The 24,664-nt window shown below is 46.3% G+C and overlaps 1 protein-coding gene across 9 annotated transcripts in view; it reads right to left on the bottom strand.

The window, feature by feature from the left end:
- The window catches only part of PUM2 (pumilio RNA binding family member 2), a 75,291-nt gene extending 60,158 nt beyond the window's left edge, over positions 1-15,133 (bottom strand). For 5 of the 9 annotated variants that reach the window (XM_074285376.1, XM_074285377.1, XM_074285375.1 and 2 more), the window contains exon 1: positions 14,903-15,131. The gene's annotated coding sequence lies outside the window, so the exon portion shown is untranslated. Of the gene's footprint in view, positions 1-14,902 lie in introns of all 9 variants that reach the window. The other 4 variants (XM_074285378.1, XM_074285379.1, XM_074285373.1 and 1 more) reach the window with 2 other exon arrangements.
- Positions 15,134-24,664: the final 9,531 nt, after the last annotated feature.

Raw genomic sequence — 24,664 nt, 5'->3', positions numbered from 1 at the left:
AATTAAATTAAATATGTTTTTCCAAAACAGCAAAAATTGAACTCACCAGAATGGCTGATAAGAGAGGGTAAAAAGAAAAGATCTGAAGAATGCAATTTGAACTCATTCACTGATTCTCATATAAGATCTTATCCAACCATCTTATTTTACAAAAGAAATTGAAGCTGGCTGGGAAGGACTGAGGAGTTAATCCAAAACCATTTAGGTCTAAGAACGCCATTTCGTGCCTCCCAATTTCTCTAGGAGAGTCAACAGAATGGGAAAGAGAGCGATACAGGAAGATCCCCTGGAAAAGGGGAAGGGGTTAATCATAGCTATCCTAAAATATCTGAAAGGTTTATTTCTAGTTATATATATATATATATATATATATATATATATATAAAAATACTCTAAATCACCATTAGTTAGAGAAATACAAATTACAACAACTCTGAGTTACCACTTCACACCTCTTAGATAGGTATTGGAGAGGATGTGGGAAAACTGGGACACTGGTGGAGTTGTGAACTGATCCAATCCTTCTGGACATCAATTTGGAACTATGCCCAAAGGGCTATCAAACTTCATACCCCTTGATCCTGCAATTTCTCCATTGGGTCTATATCCCAAAGAGATCATAATGGAAGGAAAAGGAACCACATGTGCAAAAAATGTTATTGGCAGCTTTTTTTTTGTAATGGAAAGGAATTGGAAACTCAATGGATGCCCATCAGTTGGAGAACAGCTGAATAAGTTATAATATTAGTATTATAGAATATTATAGTCCTATAAGAAATGATCAGGAGGATGATTTCAGAAAAGGCCTGGAGAGACTTACAGGAACTGACGCTGAGTGAAGTGAACAGAATCAAGAGAACATTGTACACAGCAACAAGAACATTAGATTATGTAATGATCAACTGTGATGAACTCTTTTCAACACTGAGGTGATTCAGGTCAATTCCAACAGACTTGTGATGGAGAGAGCCAGCTGCATTCAGAGAGAGGACTGTAGGAAATGAATGTGGATCACAACATAGTATTTTCACCTTTTGCTGTTTGCTTGGTTTAGTTTTAAGTTTGTTTTTTTTTAATCTGATTTTTCCTGTGCAGCATGATAAATATGGAAATATATATATGGAAAACTATCTTTGTATGTATTCTGAAAAATGCAAAAGCTATTATAAAAAAATTCAAAAGTTAAAATATTTGAAAGGCTTATGTAGTGGAAATTGATTTTTTTTTTTCCTGTTTGCTCCCAGAGGGCAGAACTAGAAACAAAGAGTAGAAGTTACCCTGGAATAGTCAGACTTATTGAAAAGCCTGAGCACTATGTTCCATGGAAGCCTGAACTGCCTTTGGAGGTGATGGGCTCCCCTACACTGACAGTCCTTGCACAGAGGTATAATGCTTAAATCTAAATATGAATTCTCACTAGTTACTAAAGTAATCAGGCTGAAAGCACAATGAAAAATGGAAACTATTCATTAAAAATTGTTTATCAAACTATTTTAAATTCATTTTTGGATTAGTACATCAAGTCCCTAGAAGTGTTACACAAGAATATAGAAATGACCCTAAAACAAAAAGGGAAAAGCAGTTGGATAATACCCAGTTTATACAGAGAAAGGCTATGGTGAAGGCATCACAATTTTGAGAATGCTGTGGGACTGAATCTCAAGATAGTTCCTCAGGAAAGTAATTATAAGAACTTAGAAAAATGAATTGGGCTTTAACTCTCACCCACAGGATATTAATGACAGGCCCTTAAAAACTGGTGAGACTAAGTGACAAAATACATTTAAAGTATATTGTTACAATTTAAAGAAGATCCTAATAATTGTGTATGTTACATTTCAAGAAGCACCTATTAGGAAATCGCATTAGAGAGTGTGTGGGTTTTCTCTGTAGAAGATATGTCTGGTAAACATTCCACCTGCTATGGAAGAAAAAGCCCCTTCTCTTCATCCCCTAGTACAGCAACGAGCAAATGAGTCAGTTTACTGACTTTATAAAGAAGCAAAGGAGGGGGTGGTTTGTTACTGAGTGGCTGCTGAGCTTTGAAATATCAGGGAGGAAAAGGCCAAACTTTGGCCCAGCCCCTCAGCTAATGTACTAAGGATCCAAGTTAATAGACATTAGTCAATAAATATTCATTTAGCATCTACTATGTGTCAGACATAGGAATTCTTGGATAAACATTCCTGAAAGATACTTGAGGCCCCGAAGGAGCTTACTATCTTAGGGAAGACAATACCAAAAAACGAAGAAGAAAAGGATACATCCCCCCCATTTCCTCCCTAGTTTGGGAAGTTTACTGCTCTGCCCTCTAGCCAGAACCAATTCATTACAAGCTGCCATTACTGAGGACTCAATAACCCCTTCTTGTCTGTCTGTGGGGAGAACCTAGTACCTGACTTGGTGCATAGTGTGGCTCTTACTTCAGCTCCACCTGGCCATTTTCCATAGTGGTACCAAGAGCTCTTCTGAGGTGAGGGAGGTTCTTGCCCCTTCACACAACTTTCACCTGGCATTCCAGGAAGTTGTAGCATGCAGAGTGGCAATACTCTGGGGAAACTGGCTCCACAGACCATCTAAACCAGATTGAGAGTGAATGACAGACCTCAAACCTATCAGCGAGTTGGGAGTGCCTACCCACACATGTGAAGACATCTTTTGAGAATAGGTAGACAAGAACAGTTTGTTCTAATGGCCATGAAAGCCGCCGAAGCAGGCGAATTTGGTCAGATACTAAGAGGCAAAGGTCAGTCATTGGATCCCAGGCCATCTTGCCAGTCATCCAGACTTCACTGGACTTTGATGGTTATGACAGCTTTGTGCAACTCTGCCTCACTTAAATCCCATTCATGTGCAAGCCAAGATATCACCCCAAGTTGTCATGGGTCTTTGATTTTCAAAGACTTGATTTGCCTTTGGAAATTTACCCAATACTTTTAATCAGCCAAGGTTCTTCCCAGAAAAAGGTCTCCCTTGAAGCAATTTGAATAAGGAAATACCACATTCCTCCAAAAACTCAAGAACATAAGGGAGTCACTATGGAGAGGGATATGTCTACAAGTATTAATAGATAAGACATTATTATGTGAAGCACCACTATCAAGGACACTGTCAGAGAAATTATAAATGGATACAATATAAACTATATAACTTGATAGGCCACTTGCACATGGGAACAAGAATGCCAATAAGAAAAGGCAAACAAAGCATGACGCCCAAATTTGTGTCACTGTCTTGGTCACAAACATGACCTTTCGAATTCAAAAAGAATGTTCTCTAAACAAGCTTGAGACGAAAGGCTTTTCCATGATCTGCAGTGGAGGTCCTTTTTCTTCCACAGAAATCACCCTGTCTCTGAGCCTCTCAGACTCAGAAAGGGCCTTAAAAATCTATGCCAGACCCTAAAATTTTACAGATAAGAAGCCTAAGAACAAGAAAAGGGAAGTGACAACTCAGGGAACTTGGAGAATAAAAGGAGGATGACTTCCACTAAGAAGGCCAGCCATTATAACCCCATAGCACTTGGTGAGAACAACAGGGAAATAAATCACTAATAGCACAAAACTATTAATCCACAATTTGAAAAACCTTCATAGCAAACAACAGGTACTATGGGGCTTGCAGACAAGTCAATGCCCTAATTTTCAAAAAGGGGAAAGCAGGGCCTTCAAACTGAGCTTAATATTAATTCCTATCCAAATTCTAGAATTTGTCAGAAGGAAAAGGTAGGAAAAGCAAAACCACAAAGAACCAGTGACCTTACCAAGGACAAATCAAGTTAGATGACTTCACTTTTTTCACAAGGGGGAGAAGGGAAGAGAAAGAATAAGAGAGGGAAGAGTTGAAGAGTAAGGCTGCCTCTAATATTTGGGGACACAAAGATGCCAATCAAGGCAAGTTCTGATGATTCCTGTTGTATTGATGAGGAGTAAATTGGAGGCTCTAAGATGGATCAGCTCTTCTCCTCATGGTCTAATTAATCTCTCTCTCTCCCCCCAAAGTAACCAAGGGCAGGTTCAGTAGTGAATGAATTCGCTACTCAATGCTGTATCAAAACAAAGTCTTTATTGATAGTAAAAGAGTAGACAGGCATTTGGCCTCCAGAAAGGCCAAACTGCCTGGCAAGGGGACGCCAGTTGGCAAGCACAAGGCAGGTGTAGACCGAGTGCAAGGAAAACAATTTTAGACCTTCATTTTATATATAACCAGGGTCATAAAAACCACATTTGCACAGAGATGTTATCCAAGCGGTTCCAGAGATATTTGTAAATAAGACAGGAATTTCTCTTAATCATTTGTATCTCAAATTATCTCCTTTTAAACTCTCCCAAGACAAGAATTTTCCTGTTAATTATTTTTATCTTGAACTATCTCTTTTTTCAACCTTATCATGTCATCCTGAAGAGCTCTCCAAACCTCTGAAGGATATCTCTCAACTTGTTTAAATTAGTCAGAAAGGGACTTGTATAATACATCACTAAGCCTCTTGACTAGAGAATAAGACTAGACTAAGAATAAAACTAGATTTCTTACTAGGAAACTAGTAACTAGGAGACACTGCCTAGTACCAAGCACCAACCTGGGGTTGGAAAACCTTGAGAAGAGTTCAAACTTGGCTTCAGACACTTTCTAGCCAAAGAAGGAAATAAAACTATCTCCCAAGGTTACTGAATAAGAGAATATTTGTAAAGCTGTTAGCACTGTGCCTGGTACATGGAAGGTGCTACATAAATGCTATCTAGCAAAAAAAAGATAGTATAAGGCTCAATGAGATAGCTTTGAAATATTTTTGAAGCTCCTTCAAGAAAGTGTAATATGACATTAAAGTATTAGAGCATTGGATTGTGTTTTTGTTTCTCAACAGGCCCTCTGGGCCCTATTCTGATAAAGCAATTAAATGAAAAAGAATCTATTTTCCATCTGATGATGGAAAATAAATAAAAATTTTATTAGGCAGAGCACTGCCTTCCAAATGTTCTCATTAACAGAACATTTAGTAAAATACAGCTCTGTGGTCTAGCTACCCACAGAAAGATGAAGGGGAAAAGTCAAACTGGATTCAAGATGATGTCTTCTTGGTGATTTCTGGACAAGTATCACATATACTGACATATTCTTTTAGCCACTTTTAACCATAATTTAAGTTCATAATCATGATCATAAAGGAGGGAAAAGGACCCACATGTGCAAAAATGTTTATGGCAGCCCTTTTTGTAGTAGCAAGAAAGTGGAAACTGAGCGGACGTCCATCAGTTGAGGGAATGGCTGAACAAGTTATGATTTATGAATGTTATGGAATATTACTATTCTAAGAAATGATCAACAGGATGATTTCTTGAATTCAAGCAAAGTAAAATGTTCTATGTACAAAGTAATAGCAAAGCTGTGGGATGATTGATCAGCTGTGAATGACTTTGCTATTCTCAACAATACAATGATCCAAGACTACTCTGAAGTATTTATAATGAAAAATGTTCTCCATATTCAGAGAAAGAACTGATTGTTTCTGAATGCATGCATCCTTTTTTTTTTTTTTTTTTAAACTATTTTTCTTGAGGGTTTCTTTGGGGGGAGGAAGGAATCTGTTTTCTTTGCAATATGACTGTTATGGAAATGTTTTGTATAATTTCACACTCTCAATTGGGGAAAGGAGAGAATTTAGAACTCACAAATATTAAAAAACACCATACATACATACACCCACCCACCATGGAAACCGATAAGATTCCTAAGTGAAGTAATATAGGAGAGAAGGCAGCCCAGGACAAAGCCATAAACTACAGCTCTAGTTAGAGGGCTTTGGAGGAGGAGCCAACAAAAGAAAAAGGTAAGGAGCAGTCTGGGAAATTGGAGGGAAGAGAAGATGATGGCAAAGAGGAGTGATCAAGAGTGTCAAGAGCTGCAGAAAGATCAAGGAGAATGAGCATGGAGAAAAGCATATTGGATTTGACAACTAAGAGATTACTAATAACTTTACAGAGAGCAATCTGAGCAGAACAGGGCTGGAAACTGGATTGTAAGAGGTTAAGATTAAGAGAAAGAGAAAAGTGGAGGCACTAGGGTAGATGGTCTTTTTAAGGTATCTAGTTACAAAGAGAAGAAGAGATATATGACAGTTCTGGGAGATGGAGGGATCACACTTCTCACAAAAGAGGTAAGACATTCCTTACCCCTTGCAGAAGTGTTGGGCATTGTACATATTTTCAGACTTTTATGTTGATATCCCCACCCCCTCCCCTCTTTTGAGGAGGAGGAAGGTCTTTTAAAAAAAAAAAATACTATGCGTTGTATGGGTTGGCTCTCTGGGAAGAAGGGAGACACCCCAGCTACATGACACAATAGATAAGTGTTGGCCTGAAGTCAGGAGGACCTGAATACAAATCTGGCCTCAGACACTTAACATTTAACTTCAACTGTTGCACTTAAAAAAAGATTGTACACACACACACACACACACACACACACACACACTTTTTTTAATTTTGGCAAATCGACCTGAATTGAATCCTCTCTGATACATCTGTACCAAGTGCTATAATGTATAAATTTAAAAAATAGTTTTAAAAAAGGAAAAGGACCCATGTGTGCAAATGTTTGTGGCAGCCCTTTTTGTAGTGGCAAGGAAGTAGAAACTGAGTGGATGACCATCAGTTGGAGGAATGGCTGAATAAGTTATGGTATATAAATGTTATGGAATATTACTATTCTATAAGAAACAATCAATAGGATGATTTCAGAAAGGCCTATAGAGACTTACATGAACTGGTGCTGAGTGAAGTGAGTATACCCAAGAGAACATTGTACATAGTAACAAGATTAGGTGATGATCAAATCTGATGGACACAGCTCTTTTCAACAATGAGATGATTCACTCCAATTCCAATAGACTTGTGCTGGAGAGAGTTGTCTGCACCCAAAGAGAAGACTGAGTGTAGATCACAACATAGTATTTTCACTTTTTATTGTGTGCTTGTGTGGTTTTTTTTCTTTCCCACTTTTCTTCCTTTTTGATCTGATTTTTCTTGTGCAGCATGATAAATGTGGAAATACATTTAGAAGAATTGCCCATGTTTAACCCATATTGAATTATTTGCTGTCTAGGGGAGAGGCAAGGAAAGAGGGAGAAAAATTTGGAAAAGGTGAATGTTGAACACTATCTTGGCATGCATTTTGCAAATAAAAAGCTATTGTGAAAATGTTTTGTTTTTTTTAAGTATTCCCATGGCAACTCGGGACTGATCATCCAATCTTTTCTTGAAGACCCCAAAATGGGGCCACCCCCCACCTCTCCACTTGAAGCCCATTTCTTTTACTTTTCACCAGTTTTCATCATTAAGAAGTTTCTTCTGACATCCAGCTATAACTTCAGCCCTCTCTTTTGCCAGGACATAGCCCCTCAAAAACAGCAGTATACTCAGTCTCTTCCTTTCCATCTCTAGCAGACTGTCTTCAGTCACTCTTATGGTGAATCTTCAATCCCTCTCTATACTCTATCCATCCCTACTGCCTCCATACATGCCCAAATTTTCTCCATACTCCAAAAAAAACAAAACTTCTTCTCTTTGGCCCCCTCTCCTATACCTGTCTTCTCTTCAGCCAAACTCCCTGGGAAAATCTATCTACATTTTCTTTATCTGCTTCTCTCATTCACTGAAACCACTAATCTTTTCTAAACTCTTTAGCCAACTGAAGCTGTTTTCTCCATTGTTACCAATAATGTCTTAATTGCAAAATTTTCATGAAGATGACTCACAGTTTTACACATCCAGCCCCAATCTCTCTCCTGACCTTGAATCTGGCAATGCCTATCAGCTACTCAAAAATGGATGTCCTAGAGACATCATAAACTTAAAATGCCTAACTCCTAATGATCTCTGATACCCCCCCCTCAGAGCCTTTTTAAATGAACCGCAACAGAATTATGACTTTATAAGTGCTAACTCTCTGAGGGTACATGCACACAATAAAATACCATTATTATTAATTTTGATAATGTTAATTTTCCAATAGGCCACATTTGGTACCATCCCTACAAATACCAGGAAGAAAAAGGAAAAAGAAACAAAGCAATCCCAAGTTGCCCCATTATTAAGTCGCCCCCAAGCTGGCACCCCACTTTTAGCCAACATCTCAGTCCAACAAAGCTCAGCCAAACGAGATCCTTGCTATTCCTCCAGAGTCCATCTCAAGGCCTTTGCAATCATCAGCTCAGTGACTAGAGTGGTTTCTGTTTCCCCTCAGAATGCCTCTTCTCTTCAAAGCAGAGCCATCTCCTACAGAAAGCCAAAACTAGATCCCCCAGAGCAGCCTCTTCCACCCACACTCCCAGCCATTAAAAAAACAAACAAAAAACTCAAAAATCATGTACACACACACACACACACACACACACACACACACATCCCTATAACATTATATTCCACATATTGAGTAGCATGGCATGTATAAGATAAAAGCCATTCTCCAAACCACAGATGTTCTGGGTCCAAATCTTGCTTCTGATTATAAACTAGCCCCTCTTACCTAAAGTGCCCAGAATCTAACCCTCCAACTCTAATCCTAATCTTAAATGCACCTGCAACTCCCTAGGTATTCTCCAGAGATAATTTTATTTGTGGTCATACACCATTCCCAGGATGTGTGGGGACATCTGTACAAAGGCAATTATGATTGCTTGCTGACTGATGATAAGCGGGATGGCCTCTTAAGGTCCCATCCAGATTGGTCTCTTGTCTCAAAAAGGGAACTACTGAATCCAAACAGAACCAAAATAAACAAAATAAAGTTTTTTATAAAAATCACAAATAACTGCTAGTAGTGCCATAGGCACAGAGCATCAGACCTAGGGGCTGGAAGGTGCCTTGTTCAAATCCATCTTCAAGTACTTCTAAATTGTGGGACTTTGAACAGTCACTTAACCTGACAGTCTTGGTTTACTCATCTGTAAAATGGAAAGAGCACCTACCTCCTAGAGTTGTTGTAAAGAGATACCATTTGCAAAATGCTTAGCACAATAAAATAGCTTAATAAATCCTTGTTCCCCAATTGCCTCAGAAAAAAAAAAAAGTAAAATATTTAGCACACCTTTAAATCTGACCTTTCAAGGCCAATACACAAAACACCAGATGCAGATCCAGGTGAATACTTTACTGTAGATTACAATTCATCTATGTAAAGCCCTAAGCTTGCCAAGAAGCCTGACTACAGTGTGGAGGGTTCTCAGGTTGATATGGCAGAAATGACTTAATTTGTTTCAAGACATCTTTTTCACAATAACAATTGAAAATAGCTTCACATTCAAAGAAATGCTCTGATTATACCACATACAAGCAGAAGATAGATCCATACACACACTGGGATAACCCAAAGCTTTGTTTGGGATGATGCAAACAACCATTATCATTTCCCAAATACCCTATGGTAAAAAAACATTCATGACTAATTTGCCAATTTATTAGAAAATATTTCCCCAAGACTCTTCAAAATCTTTCAGAAATCTGCTGCCACATCTCACTTGACATAAACCACTTTACAATGAGCCTCTTCAAAAAAGTGAAGTCATTTAAGAATACTTACTAAAGTTCTAGCAAAGAATGTGCTTTAAACAAGCTTTTTGTAAGAAGAAAATGATTAAATTTATTTTCTGGTTCTCAATCTCATTAAACAAAACAAACTTGGAGAATATTAATACTTGTCTGAGGCAATTTTATTCTGACATTCCAGAAATATTCAAAACTAGTAATTTAGAGAACTGAATATCATAAGGGAAGTGAGACACCATCAATGTCAGAAGCCCAACTCTGCCTCATTGTCCCCTTTCCTGCCAGTTCTCCTCCAGCTAGAGCAATTTTAGCACAGTCAGGATTTCACCTCAAAGCAATCAGTTTTAAGATGGGATTTTCACTTACACATATCATCCACGTAACATCACAAAACACCTTCCTTGAGGTGTTGACCAGAGAAACCATTAGAGTTTTGGACCTCAAAATTAACAAGCACTATTGATCTTGGTAGGGATTGAATTACAAGTAATGAACAACCTTTCAATCTGACCATGCAAAAGTTTTGCTATCTTGAAGACCTAAATGAGCTGAGGAAGGGAGGGAGGAAAATAAGGAAGAAAAAGGAAGGAAGGAAGCAGAGAAAAAAAAAAAGTTAAGTGTCCATCAATTTAAAAACTGCTTTAATAGAGAAATATAATATATTGTGCTTTAAATTAAAAACATGAGGGATTAAGAATATAAGAATATATGACATAAAAAAGAACCAAAGGAATGAGATACTCTAATTTCAAAAAATGTAAACGAAAAATGACACAAAGGAAGATAACCCAAATGAAGGTTCCAGAGAAGAGATGAGGAAATATAAGCACATGGGAATGAGAAGAGGTAGAGGGCAGGCTGCCCATTATTACCAGCTAAACTGGCCTGCTTGGTCACCCCTGGGCAAAGCCTAAGTATTGCCTGGGCTCAGCTGATGCTCACCCCTGATGACCCTACACTTCTCACCCCATCAGGTCCAGTCACCAGTCTCCTTCCAAGCTTAGCTCCAGCCACAGGAATCAGGCATAAGGCATATGCCAAGGCCTTCCACTACAAGGCCTCAAGGGCTCCTCACTTATAATATTTGGTATATGTGTTTAAGATATCCTCTCCTCCCAATCTAAGTTCCTTGAGAGCAAGGAATGGGTTTTTTTGTCTTCTGTATCCTTTGTGCCTAGCATAGTACAATTCATCAAAACAGAACTGAATTAGCTTAGAAGAAACTCGAGATGCAGTTAGAGAATCCACCCCAAATGTTCAAAGGGATTACCTATGTCTGACCCAGCATTCCACGCTTGACTTGGTCCAATTAGACACAGTCAGGATACACTAACATAACTCAACATAGTGATGTCATTTTGGTTCTCTTCAAAAATGAAGGCCAACAGCCAATACAATTCAATATAATAAGCATTTATTATGCTTCTATTACTCTGCAAGGCACTAGGGATACAAATAAGAAAAAGACAATCCCTGCCTCTCCTCAAGAAGTTCACAATCTAACAGGAGAACACAATATCCAAAAGGAAGGTGAAAATCCAGGGGGTGGGATGGGGAAAAGATGATGATGGATGGAAATCAAATAAAGCAGTTGGTGGGATGTAAGAGGTATTTGGGATTAAGGGAGACTCAGGAGGTATTTCTGCTCTCCCCTTTCAGTCAGAGGGGCCAAAAAAACTAAGGGAACTGTGTGGAGGGATGAGTCCCAAAGCCAAAGTCATCTGATGAGTGCCCTAGTGATAAACTGGAGGTGGAAGAGATTCAAAACCAAGCAGTGCAGCTAAGAGATGTTTACAAAAGTCAAACATTTATTTATGTTTATATAATTTATATCAATACATATCCAGCCCTACAAAGAAATGCAAATTAAGAGAATGCCCATCAACTGGGGATTGGCTGAACAAGCCGTGTGCTAATGATACATAATGCAATATTACTGAGCGATAAGAAATGAGGAGCAGGCAGATTTCAGAAAAACTTGCTAAGTCTTACATGAACCGATGCTGAGCAAAGCGAGCAGAACCAGAACATTATACACAGCAACAATCCCAAAAGACTATGATGGAAAATGCTATCTGCATGTAGAGAAAGAACTATGGAGTCTAAATACAGGTTGCAGCAAGCTATTATCACTTGTGGTTTTTCCCTTTTGTTGTTTCTTCTTTCACAACATTAATGTGGAAATAGGATTCCATGATTGCTATGTATTACCTGTATCGGATTCCACGCTACCTTATAGAAGGAAGGAGAAAAATTTGGAGCTCAAAATCTGGTAAAAATGAATGTTGAAAACCATCTTTACATGTTTTTGGAAAAAATATTATTTACACCATATTATATACGCTATAACAATATATGTATGCATAAACATATATGTATGTAGTGTGTGTACACACACAATACACATATACAGCTCATTTTTCTCCAATGCTACAGCATTTTGGGAGAGGGGGAGGGAGGTTGTCCTCTCCTAATGGACATCCCATAGTCATACCCCACACTCAGCACATGGTTTTCCCCAAAAACCTCCCAACAGTTGTGAGCTTCCCACTTATTGTCAAAGTCTCCACACCTGACTCTCTCTCATTCACACCAAGCAATCTAATGCCAAATCTTGTCCCATCTACTTTCAGTGCTCTCTCTGAAGACCCCTTCTCTGCATTCCCACCGGGCAGTTCAGAAGCAGCACCATGCAGAGCAAAAAAAACCTGACTTCAAAGCCTGCCTCAGGCACTTCTAGCTATGTGAAATTGGGCAAGTCACTAGAAACCTGACTCAGTTTCCTCATCTATAAAATGGAGATGAGGATAACACCTCTCTCCTAAGGATTTTATTGAATCAAATGAGGTAATATTTTTTTTATTATTTTTATTATTTTTTTAAAGGACTTAGCACATTGCCTGGCACACAGTAAGCACTGTATTCATTGTTGCTGTTCCGTCATTTCAGTCCTGCCTGATTCTTTATGATCCTTTTTTGGAGTTTTCTTAGAAAAGATCCCGGAGGTCATTTCCTTCTCTAGCTCATCTGACAGATGAGGAAAGTAAAGCAAACAGGATGAAGTGACTTGCCCAAGGTCACACAGCTAGAAGCGCCTGAGGCCAGACTTGAGCTCAATAAACTGGTCTTCCTGACTGGAAGCCAAGCACTCTGCCTTCCACTACTGAGTGGGCCTAAATATATGTTCGCTCTTACTCTCATCATTAGCTCAAGCCCTCTGTACCTCACCCAAACAATTCTCGAGTCTCTTCCGAAAGTTTCTGAAGCTGCCAGAGTGACTCCCTGGCAAGGCCCCACTTGCTCAACTGAAAAAGTCCTAAATTAAATGAACTACAACACTAGCATTTTGAAAAGTTGCCACCTAAAACGGGAAAACTTCGATCAGAAAAAAGCAAATAAGCCTTGTGCTTACACACTTACACCCACACCCACACCAGGAGGAACTCTGTAAATTTAGTTCTATGTTGCTAAGGACTATAGGGAAGGAGCAGACACAGGTGACTTTCTTACAAGAAAAATCCCAACCAGTGCCTTTATGTTTCTTGAGTTTAAATACTTTTAAAACAAAAGCTTTCTCTTGTGTGGCGATCCCTGCTACTTTACAAGCAAGGTGGTCTTATCGTTTTAATCCCACTCATGTTTTTGGCCAAGAAAAAAATGGTGAGCCAGGTTTTACCAGGACCGGAGCTCCCTGTAAGTAATCCCGAAAATCACAAATGAGGAGGGTCCCTAAAATACTGACCGCAGTGCCACCACAAGCATGAAGATGACTCCATGCCCGTTTATCACAACAGGAGGAGAGGGCACTTTCTAGGGCTGGCTGCAGCTCCGGCAGAAGGCAGGCCAAAGGCCCAGCTGGGGAGCCCGGGGAGCCGCCGGGGAAGGCTGCACACCTGGGGCTGTGGAGGACTTACCCGAGCTTTGGGGCACTATTATTAATACTCCTGCAAACTTCTGGCCAAAACCACGGCATTTTAAAAGCGGGACTGCCGGGCCCGGCGTCACCCTCCGAAGCCCTTCGCTCCAGACTCGTCCCCCCCCAGGCGCGGGCCCAGTTTAAATCCCACAGCTTCCTAATTCCCCTCCGAGCCCCATAACAATTCCCTAAAACGAGTCCCCACCCATACCTCGGGTCACATGCTGAAGAGTCACTCGCAGCCAGCGCTAGGCGGTCGCTGCCTCCAAACCTCCCATCAACAAAAGCCACCCCGGCGCTCAGGGATCTCCGCGGCCTCGCTCCCCCCGCCCCCCACACTTTCGGAATCTCTGCTACTCAGTAACCCCGGCGAGCTACAATGTGGCCGCTCCCACAAACCACGGGCTCCGGAGGCCACGAAGGCGGCTGGGTCGGGCCCCGGGGCTGGCTCCCGGTCTCTGCCCGAGGGCGCTCACGCCCCGACCGGGCCGGGGACCCCAGAAGCTCCGGAGACAGCCCCGTGCGCCCCCCACCCCGGGCCCGGGCCCGGGACCAGTCCGCGAGGGCGTCCCTCGGTAGCTCGGCCACTCTCCATGTGGAGAAAGGGCCCCAGCCCCAGGACTTCCCTCAGGAGCGGGACCCCGTGCTCTCCCGAGGACCCCCCCCCCGAACTCCCTCCCCTGCAGCCACACAGAAGCAGGGCCCCCAGGACGTCATCAGAGCCCCACGTCCTCCCCAGGGATCCCTCCAGGACCCCATCCCGGTCCCGGTCTCCGCAGAGCACCCCCAATCCCGGCCCGAAACAAAGAGGGGGGCCGCACAGCGCCCCGAGGGGGGGCTGGGCTTGTGGACGTGCGGTGCCTCGCGCAGTCGGGCCACGGGACTCCAACAAGTCCGGGGAGACGGCTAAGCAACCCCTAACGAGGCGGCCTCTCTGGGGCCGGGGTCGGGCCACGTGCCGGCCCGCGGGGGCTGCTGGAAGCTGGGCCGGAGCCCCCAAACCCAACGCATCCCGATGACTCCGGGGAAACTGAGGCGGAGCGGAGGGGAGAGCCTGCCCAAGGTCACCGAGCCAGGCTTCGCCTGCCCTATCCGGGTCTTCTGTCCCCCAGCAGCTCGGAGAGTTCACCTGACTACCGCGCTCCCTGACAGACCTCAGTTTCCCCGTCACGAAACAAAAACCGGGGGCTCGGCCACGGGAGAGGCGCCCGGGCCTCGGTTTCCCAGTCCGTACAATGGGGCCGCGCCCCCTCCCCCCTCCGGCCCCCTACCGCGCGGCGGGCCCCCAAGCGCGCATGCGCGCCGGGCAGTACGCGCCCCCCCGCCCAGCAGGCCCCCCGAAGGGGGGAGGGGCACCACGCCGGGCGAGACGCGCGTGGCGAAAGGAAAGACGGCCGCGCGTGGAGAGGTCGGCCTGCGAGCCACGCACGGGGGGGACACTTACGGGGCGGCCTCCGCGGCCCGGGACACCGACCGACCGTTGGGCCCGCGGTTGCTCCTGGTCGTCGGGCGGCGGCGGCGTCTCCTCGGCGTCCTTCGGCCTCCGCCTCCTCCTCCGCCTCCTCCTCCGGCCCCTGCCCGTGCCCGTCCCCGTGTCCGCCGCCTCCGCCGCCCCCGAAATGCCGGGGCCCGACCGTGAGAGACACACAGGGCGCACTCACAACAACATGGCCGCCACCCGCCGCCGCCGCCACCGCCGCCGCCTCCCCGGCCGCGCGCCCGACGCCAAAGACGCCGACGTGCGCGCCGCCGACGCCGCCGGCGCGCGAGGCACCCTGGGAGTGCCTGGGGCCCAGAGCCCCTGGGAGGACGCGCACGCTCGCTCGGGCGCCGGTGGGCAGAGCGCGCGCGCGCACGCACGTCCCGCCCTTCTTTCCTACAGCCCTCCTGGGCGCGAGGAACGCGTCCGGCGCGCGGGCTCCCTCCTCTGCCCCTCCCATTGGCTGGAGGCGGTGGGGGGTGCGCGCGCAGCCGATGGGGGCCACTCCGGCCCGGAGGGAAGGGAAGGAAAGGGGACCGGGAGGGGAGGGGAGAAAAGGAGCTAGGAGCTCGAGTGAGGCCCGCCTGAGGGGGAGGGGCAGCTTTCGAATAGCTCCTCCCCCACTTCCTGCCGAGCCCCTCATTGTTCTGGCCCGCGTGGACCTGCCTGGCCCCAGCAAGCTCCGCGACTGGGCGCCGCCTCCAGGAAGTCTACCCTGACTGTTCCGCGCCGAGCCAACGTCCTAAAGGCCTACCTCAGTTTACCCATCTGTCAAATGGGGCGTTAAGCGGACCTTCCCTCCCCGGGGGTTGCAGCATCCAGGACTGCCGCGGAGGGGGCCCCACCCCCAGCAGCAGACCTGTCTGTCCCCGGGACGGTACCTCTCCTCCATCCCCGTTAGGCCCGGGAAGTCAGTGCCCCCGGCGGCTCGGTCTGAGTCACGGACCCACCCCCGGGTCCGCCGGGTCCGGGGCTTCTGAGGATGGGGGGCCACGATCCCGCCGCCCCTAGTCCGGCCAGACCTAAGTGCGAACAGGGCCCGAGCCCCTTTTTATTTTACTTTCAATAGCATTTTATTTTACCGATTACATATAAAGATAGTGTCCGACATTCACTTTCCCAATTGCTTTTTATTTTTTAAAATATGGGGAAAAACAGCATCCCTTCCCTCCCCGTCCCCAACCAGATCTAGGCTATACATGTGCCGTCCTATTGAACGTATTTCCATATTAATCGCGCTGTGAAAGAAAAAGCAAAAAAAGGTGAAAATGGAAGGCTTCGGCCCCAGTCCGCCGGCGCCGCCCGGATCACGGCGTGGCCGAGGAGAGCCGCGTCCATCAGTTACCGTCGCCTAATCTCGCAGGGCGGTGCGCAGTGATCCTGGTCCGCTCACTTCCCTCAGCGTCGGCTCCTGTCCGTCTCCGGTTCTCTCAGAAATCCTCCTGCTGGTCATTTGTTTCCACACGAAATCCCTCCGTGGGTCAGCCAGGACAGGCTGAGGTGGGGTCGGCATCATCCCGCTCGCGGAGGCTCTCAGGGCTTTCCCAACTCCCAGGCCCAGAAAAACCCCGCCTTCCGGTTCCCTTCCCCCTCCGACTTGTCTCCATTTTACTTTGTAACGTGTTAGCACTCGTGGCTTATCTCCACCGTTCTAGGAGATCTTCAAGCAGGAGCTACCTTTTGCCTTTTCTATTACCCCAAGTCGGACCGACATGTAGCAAGTGCTTAATGCTTTTGATTATTGGATAGTTTGGGGGGGGGGGGGGATCAGACGATATTGGACCTGGAAAACACAAAATATCACCAATTGATTCTATTTTAACAGAGAGAAAAACTTGGCTCTGATCTGAGTGTAAAGTTCGCCGCTTTCTGGAGGTCCTTGGGAGGGGCCCTGCCTCAGCAGCATGGGCACTAAGAATGGTCAGGAACAGAGTCTAGAGGCTTGATCTTAGTGGAGGAGGCAGGAGCGCCACCAGGAGGATGGTCATCTCCAGTCCTTTCAGCCCTTCAATACCCTATTAGAGTGACATCATTACAGCATGCCGAATATGTGTGAAGCAGAGAGCCATGACAGCACCACGCTAAACACTGAATATATGTGACCTAGAGGACCACCGACCCGTCAATCCCACCGGCTAACACCTCCTTGTCCGTATCCTTGTTTCGAGTAGACTCCCCCAGAGTTCCGGCCCTCTACCTCTGAGAATCATTCCTGAATCAGCTTTCTGTGCTTAATCACATTTCTGATGAGAGAAAAGATTAGAAACAATGTTCCCAAGTCAGGAGACTTGAAGAGTGAGAGAGAGGAGACTTGTAATATTTGTACCCAAATGGTCCAAGCCCATTTGTAAAAGGCTCGGACCATTTGGGTACAAATATTGGTCTCTAGATTCAGAAACGTTCTGTGACCTCAGGTCGGGGGGGGGGGGGGGGGGGGGTAGAGTCCAGATTTTCATTTTCTTGAGGGCAATCCCAGAGCACACATTAAAGGGCACAGGGAGCAGGACAAAGGAAGAGAGGCTTGGGACAAAGAAAACCGCTGGCATTGGAGGGGGTGTTGCTGGGATGAGGACGAGAGGTCTCCGGGTGTGGGAGGCAGGAGGAGGGTCAGCGAGGACAGCTTTGTGGGTCTTCAGCCAAGCTCCGAGGTCTCCTTCGAGTCCAGAGAGGGACAGGAGGCTGGCTCCTGAGTCCCCTCCACTGCACGCCAGCTTCAGGATGTGTCACCCTGACCTTGGATGTCCAAGCACAGCAAGAACACAAAGGCCTGGCAAGGGGGCTTTCAGCCCAGAACAGGAGGGGGGGGAGGGGGACCTGACACCAAGCTGGCCAGCGTTGATTCCCTGGGCCAGCCTCCAAGAAGCACTTAAAGCCGAGAAGGTGTGTCATCCCCCTGGCCTCCATTTTCAATGGCTGTACATGGAGCCATGAGATCAGATGGCTTAAGTCATGAGACAGATCCAAGGAGATAAGGGTAGGAGACTGGGCCAGGGTCTCAGAAGAGACGGCCTCTTCTTCCCCAGATGATTCCTCCTCAGACATGCCCTAGAGAGCACCCGTCCAGTTTTGGTAGACCTCTTTTCCAGCTAATTGTGTGCTTTAAAACCAGCCCCAGAAAGCATCAAGAAACCCTGCAGGCAAAAGGAGCAGACCCTTGACTGGGGGCCTTTCACTGGATCAAGTGGTTTTCAAAGCTTTTCAACACTTGGACATAGGGCCTGTGACTGGTTGATTGAGCTAAGTTCTTCACTGAGGATTACAAAATGGAAATTGGGGGTCAACCCCATTCTGGCCTGGCCTAAGTCACTTCCAAGAAGGGAGGGGACTGCATTGTGATATCCAAGGAGTTCATGGAAGGAGGGGGAAGAAGAACAGAAAGGGGAGAATGAGCCAGGCTGGGAAAGCACTAATACGAGCCAGTTTGAAACCAGATATGTCCGTGGAGGGGTGCAGGCCGGGAATTGGGGCGAGTTCAGGGGAATGGGAGATCAGAGGAAGTAGTGGTGATTCAGGAAGGCTTTGTGGAGGAGGCAGCTTGGATGGAGCAGGGAGAGAGACTTTTAAGTTCTTGCTACCCCACTGAGACAGGTCACTGGAGCAGCAGCATCTGGAGGGGTGTACCATAGATGGTTCAATGAAGGCACCAGCATCACTCAGACTTGAAGCCAAGAGTGACAAAAAGCCCCCACTGGGGATACTGTAAGTGGCCCTTCTACAGTGACCACAGAAATGACTTGGCAGGGGAGAGATCCAGGAGAGAGCGGACAGTCGGGATGGGGCGGCTCTTCTGGAGGGGGTGCTTCTGTTCTTGGGCTTGGGCTCTGAGGAATGATGACCCTGGCCCTGAGGTCAATGATAGCTGTCCCCTCATGCCGGAGCAGATGCCCAGTTCAGAGCCCATTTACTGTGCCCTTCCCTTGTCATTAACCTGAGATGAGGATGCTGAACCCCAATGGTGGCTAAGTTCTCTCCAGCTGAATATCTAGATCTCCCAAGCCTTTCAGTAGGATCTGGGACTTTGGTCAGATACGAGACGAAGGGGCTCTGGACAGGATGTGGATCTGTGTCCCTGGGGGGATTACAAGCCCAGGTTATTGCTTACAATGTAGAAGGAACATAAGGAGGTCAAATCTGGCAGCATACACTTACTACATGTGTGATTCATTAACTCAACCCCAAATGTGCCCCCAAAAGGCAGGGGGTATAAGGGAGAGACACTTCAGGTTGGCACTGGTCTCGAGGCTTCACTGATGAAGTTCTCAGCACTACCCCCATCCCCATCCCAGCCCTGGCAGGTCACAACACCCTGTACCTCAAGAGTTAGCTCATGGGAGTATAGACAAAAAGCTAGAGGCCCCAAAGGCCATCTGGAGGAGCTCCCTCATTCTATTGATGTGGAAACTGAGGCCCAAGTCCACTTCCCCTACCTGGAATCTCTCCAAGTTACTGGATCTTTAAAAAACATCTCTCTCCATCTCACCCCCCAACCTGCTCTCCTGCTCCTGGACCTCAGGAACATATGACTCAACCTCCTTCACACACATCATCAACAGTCACCTGCTGCATGTCTCGTCCCCCTTTACCTTACCTGTGACTCAGCTGTGATGACAGCTTCCCATCATTCCTAGCCACGCAGTCTCACCAGAATATTAATGCTATAAAGATGATCTTTGGTGCAGGGAAGCAGCTTGGGGTAGCCAAAAATGACACCACCCACTGTCCCCGAGACAATCCAGCCTTGTTTCTCTTCTTCAGGTTTGAGCCCCGCTCACTGTGCAACCACAGGGTCAGCCCAAGGCCCACTTTCGGAGCCCAACATCTCATCTGGGCAACGAGGGTCTTTTTCCACTTGGTATGTCCTGTGTGGATGGTCAGGCCAAACCCTTTGGAGAGATTATGGATTCATTATGGAGGCCTAAAGTGTTCCATCACTTGCCCCCGTGTCCTCTCCAAACAAGAACACTTGATCTGAAGGCACAAGAGAGGGAGCTCAGTGGCTTTGTCCAATATTGGTGACCAAGATTTAGGCCAAACAGGAATTCGTGCTCATACTCCACCCTCATCTCGGAGTTGTAAGGGACTTTTCTGGCAATTTATTCCAACCCATATCTGACAAAGAACTCAATATCCCCAAGTGGTTGTCCAGTCTCTAAAGACTCTGCTATGGAGGAGTCTGCTGTGCTCTCGTGGGGTTCTATTGCTGATCTCTAGCCTTACTCTGCCCCTTTGTGACTTCTGCCCATTGCTGGATCCACAGTCTCCTTGGCTGGTGTTCCCCAGGACACTTCTTGAGTCAGTATAGTTTAGGAGTGACTGTCCCTCCAGGTGGAAGAAGAAGCTTGTGTTCATTCATTTAAAGCTAAGTAGTTCATAGCTAATGGCCCTGGAATTGAAAAAAAAGTCTTGTATCCCCACTCACCATTTTTTAGGTTGTTTTTTTTTTAAATAAAGTTGGCAATAAGATGCATTTCTCTAAAATAAACGCTTTTCTCATTCCTTTTCTTGCATTCAAGGGGTGTCTTCTATTGCAAGGCTGGCCTGCTGTGTGTTGTATATCAGTGGGGTTCTAATTTGGGGAAATTTCTGAAATTGTATATTTTGTAATATATATGAAATCATATATTAGAATTTAGACCTGAAAAGGATGCTTATCACCCAGCCTCCCATTGTATAGCTGAGGCCCATAGAAATGAAGGGATTTGTCCAGAGTCACACAGATAAAGAAGTGGGGAACTTGGGGAGCTGAGTCTACAACTGGCCTTGTCACCTACAGGTCTTTTTTTTTTTCTTCTTAATATCTTGAGTTCCTTTTCATTGTATCTGTCCGTCTTGTTCTCCCTTCTATGAGGAAAAGCATGTCCCAGGCTTACAAACATGCCTGAGATAAACCCAACTCAAGGCTGGCAAGATGAGCCCTTATTCTTTGACACCTCCAGACCCAGTAATTATTTCACTACCAGCCAGTCCTGCCTCTTGGCCAATTTCAAAGTTCAGATCAGGTTCTTGGAAGGGGCAGCTCTGTGTAGAGTTCTGTGGTAATAGCCACCTGGCCCTTGGGCTTGGCTGCTTGCAGGGACACGATTGCAAACTGAGAGGCGGTGGCTCCTTGAGATGCTGTATTATTAGAGCTGTTGTTGCAAGTGGGGGTGCCAACAGGGGAGTCATCCAGACCAGTTTGGCAGGAATGAGGAGGGTGCTGGAGCAAGGCATGAAAATAAAGAAGTGGGTCTTTAAGGAGAGGGTACACAGACCCTTACTCCACCTGCTCCAGCTGGGAATGATGGGAGAATGTCACAGACACAGGAAGGTGGAGCCTGGATCTGCAGGAAAGCCCCCAGGAGGTATCCTCCCACAATGTTTGTGGCTCAGGAAAAGAGGATCACCAACATACAGGCTTCTGAAGGTCTGGGACTGAGAGATGAGAGTCCTGGGTTCAAAGCCTGAATCCTCTACATGTTGGCTCTGTGCCAGTGAGTGAGGCTGGGTCTTGTTTTAGTATCAGTTTTCTCTTCTTCAGAATGAAGTCACGAGACTCTCTTTGAGATCATCTATTCTGGGGGCAGCTGGGAGGAACGGTGATTAGAGCACCTGATCTGGAAGCAGGAAAGCTCCTCATCCGGGGTTCAAATCTGGCCTCAGACACTAAGTGATCCTGGACAAGTCACCTAATCCTGTTGGGCTCAGTTTTCTTATCCAATATGCTGGAGAAGAAACGGCAAAGCAAGCCAGAACACCCCAAATGGGATGGCAGAGAGTCAGACATGTTTGAAAACAAATAACAAATCTTAGGGACAATCCAACTTCTTCACTGACCCCCAGAAGCCATAAGTGGAGCTAATAATTTACATTTCTAAAATGCTTTGAGACTTATCAGACATTTCCCTCATAATAGCCTTAGCAAATAGGTAGTTTCTCTCTCTTACTTGCCCAAGGTCACATAGTCAAAAAGCCAAGTCAACAAGCATTGATTGAGCACCTACAGAGTACCCGGAACTGTCTGTGCTAAACGAAAAGAAAGGCAAATCAGTTCCTGCTCTGAAGGAGTCCCCAATCTCAAGGATTATACCCAGTTAGAAATGGTTGAACTCTGGTCTTCAGCCTCCAGAACGGCTGCTCTGTCCACTTCATGAGTGCTCTCTATCCTCCCCACCCCACACAAGCTTCCCCACAAAAAGGGGAAATTCCACCTGGGTCAAAGGAAGAACTCTTTAGTCCTTCTCTGGGCAACTATGGTAAGGAGGGTCTCTGGCAGCGTCGAGCTCCCCGTCACAGCAAAGGCTGGGTGATCATTAAGCAACCACACCAGTTTAGGTTGCCCCCAAGGGTTGCAACGTGCTTTCATGGATGGCTGCTTAGACAAAATAAATTAAGGATCTGCTTCTCAGGCACTGCCCTAAATGCACAAATGGCCCCCAGCTGCCTGCCAAGTCTGGACTCTGAGTTAAACGGGTGATAACATGGCATGGAACCGTCCAAAGTGGGGAGGATCCATTAGGAGAGATGAAGATGACAAGACATTATAATCTCTTTTTATGTGAGGTACATAGAGCCCCGGGGCCTGGAGGCAAGGAGACAAATTCAAATCCAGCCCTGCCCAGCCAAGTGGCAAGTCTGCCTTAGTTTCCTCATCTGTCTGATCGTCTTCTAGGGCCATTGTGAGAGTCAGATATTTGGAAAGCACCTGGTATACAACAGGTGCCAAAGAAGGATTTGTGTTCTTCCTTGCACTTAGAGGTTTACAAAGCCCTTTACACTCAATTGAGCTTCACAGCAATTTCACGAAATTGAGTTTTTATTTTATAAAAGGTGAACGAGATGAGGTGAGATCTTTCAAGATAGTTGTGAAAAGCCAGTGAGGCTTCATCTACTTCAGAGTTGGAGTGGGCCTGAAGGACTCTGAGCATGGATCCAAGGGCATACCTAAGTCCCCTTCCTGCTGTCCTCCCATGACATGATTTTCTCCCTATTTCAGTCAAATATGGGCCACTATGCACTTATTGGTCAAGTTCAATTTCTTGGGTACTTCCTGAGTTTAGAATTAAGCTCCTCAGCCAATGAGGATGAGGGTCGGTGGTGGGAGGGGGTATTTGCATTAGGGATTAAGTGTTAACCTTGCCCACAGGAGGTGCTTCCTCCCTTCCATTGCCAGGCCAGGGGTGGGATGCCCTTCTCCCGAGAGTGTAAAATAAACTTTGCTTCGAGAGAGATCTCTAGCTTTTTTTTTTTTTTTTTTTTAAATTAAATGGTGACCCCCTCACCATTTCTGAACCACACAAAGGGATAAAAAATAAGGGTGTATGGGTAAATGTTTAACAGCCAGCTTTCCAAAGGGGAAAAAAAGGAGGCGAGCTGTACTCTGTTCAGTCGGTATTAACCCTTAAGTCTAAACAATCTATGGAACAATTATCCAGCCTTGTTGTCCATTGAGTCCCGAGGCTCCTCGAATTCCCCACCTGGGAAAAATCCAAGTGGGACTTGAGGCGAGGTCAGGCAGGTACCTCCAGAAGCCCGGGTCCCCCCCAGCAGCTCCCTTTTCACCTGGGTCTCTTCCTGTGCGCTCTCATCTCTGGGCCTCTGCCCTGGCCAGCCCCCATGCCAGGCATGCCAGCCCAAGGTAGCTCTTCCACTTGGTCACTCCTCCCCCATGTCAGAGCTGCTTGCAGCCCTTTTCCCCACTTTGAGAGGGGGGTGACACCTCCCCTTGGGGACAAACTGATGTATGAACCAGTCATCCTCAGCCAGGCTGAATATGCGGGGGCTCTTAAGGGACACGGGTTGGCGCCATTTGCCCACTTTTCTGAGTCTTCCCAATGGACAAGTTCCTAGCCTGAAGAACAAAGGGGGAGGGGAAGAGGGTAACAGCAAGGGAAAGTGTCCTCCAGCCCAGGAGGGATTAGGAGTGTTCTGCTTGGCCCCAGGGGCTCGAATTAGGGCCAGGCAAATGAAAGAAAAACTATTTTTTGTTGTTGTGAAAGAAAAACTTTCTCCCCTTCCCTTCCAAAGGAAATGGGCTGCTTGCGGTCAGGAGGCTAAACTGGAAAGATTACTAGCTCAAACCCCTCCTGAGGTATTCAAAGGCCGTTAGAAGGTGGAGGGCTCCTCTGACTCAAGGCTTTTCCTACTCTAAGTGGGGCCCCCCTCCCAGGGGTTTTTAGGCCTCAGGGGGAGAAGTGGGGGCCACCTGTGACACTCTAGGATGTGGCTGGCCCTCCTCCCCGCCATGGGACCTTGCAGTGATGGCAGGGCTCAGGGCGTCTCCCCACAGCTTCTGCCAGGCTCGTCCCCCAGACCCAAGAACTCTCGTCCCTACTGAGTTCTTCTCTCTGGTTTTCACCCTCACCCCCAGATTGCTCCAAGGGTCTGAGGAGACGGGAGCCCCCAACCTGAGGGGGCTGAGCTGGGCTCCCAGCGTTACCATAATTATCCCGTGGCTAGTACTCAGAGTATGCCCTTTCCCGTACTCCCCTCTCCCAGTCCTAGGTTTGCCCCAGGTGCTCCAGTTCCTGGTTCTAGCTCAGTAGGAAGATGATTGGGATTAGCTGGCACTAGTGTAAGGTCCTTAACGTGGTGTTCATGAGCAGGGGTCTGTGGCTGAAAGTTAGCTGTGGGACAGCGCTTTTCAGCAGGGCTCTTCACCAGCCTGGGAGGCAGAACACAAGGCCCAGAACCCCCACCTAGGCCAACCCCCTCATTTGAAATGGGAGGAAACTTTTTGTAGCCCTAGAG

This window comes from Sminthopsis crassicaudata, chromosome 2, assembly GCF_048593235.1.
Source record: "Sminthopsis crassicaudata isolate SCR6 chromosome 2, ASM4859323v1, whole genome shotgun sequence".
Taxonomy (NCBI): domain Eukaryota; kingdom Metazoa; phylum Chordata; class Mammalia; order Dasyuromorphia; family Dasyuridae; genus Sminthopsis; species Sminthopsis crassicaudata.
The sequence above is the reverse complement of the archived record's forward strand: the minus strand, read 5'-3'. Positions and strand labels throughout refer to the sequence as shown.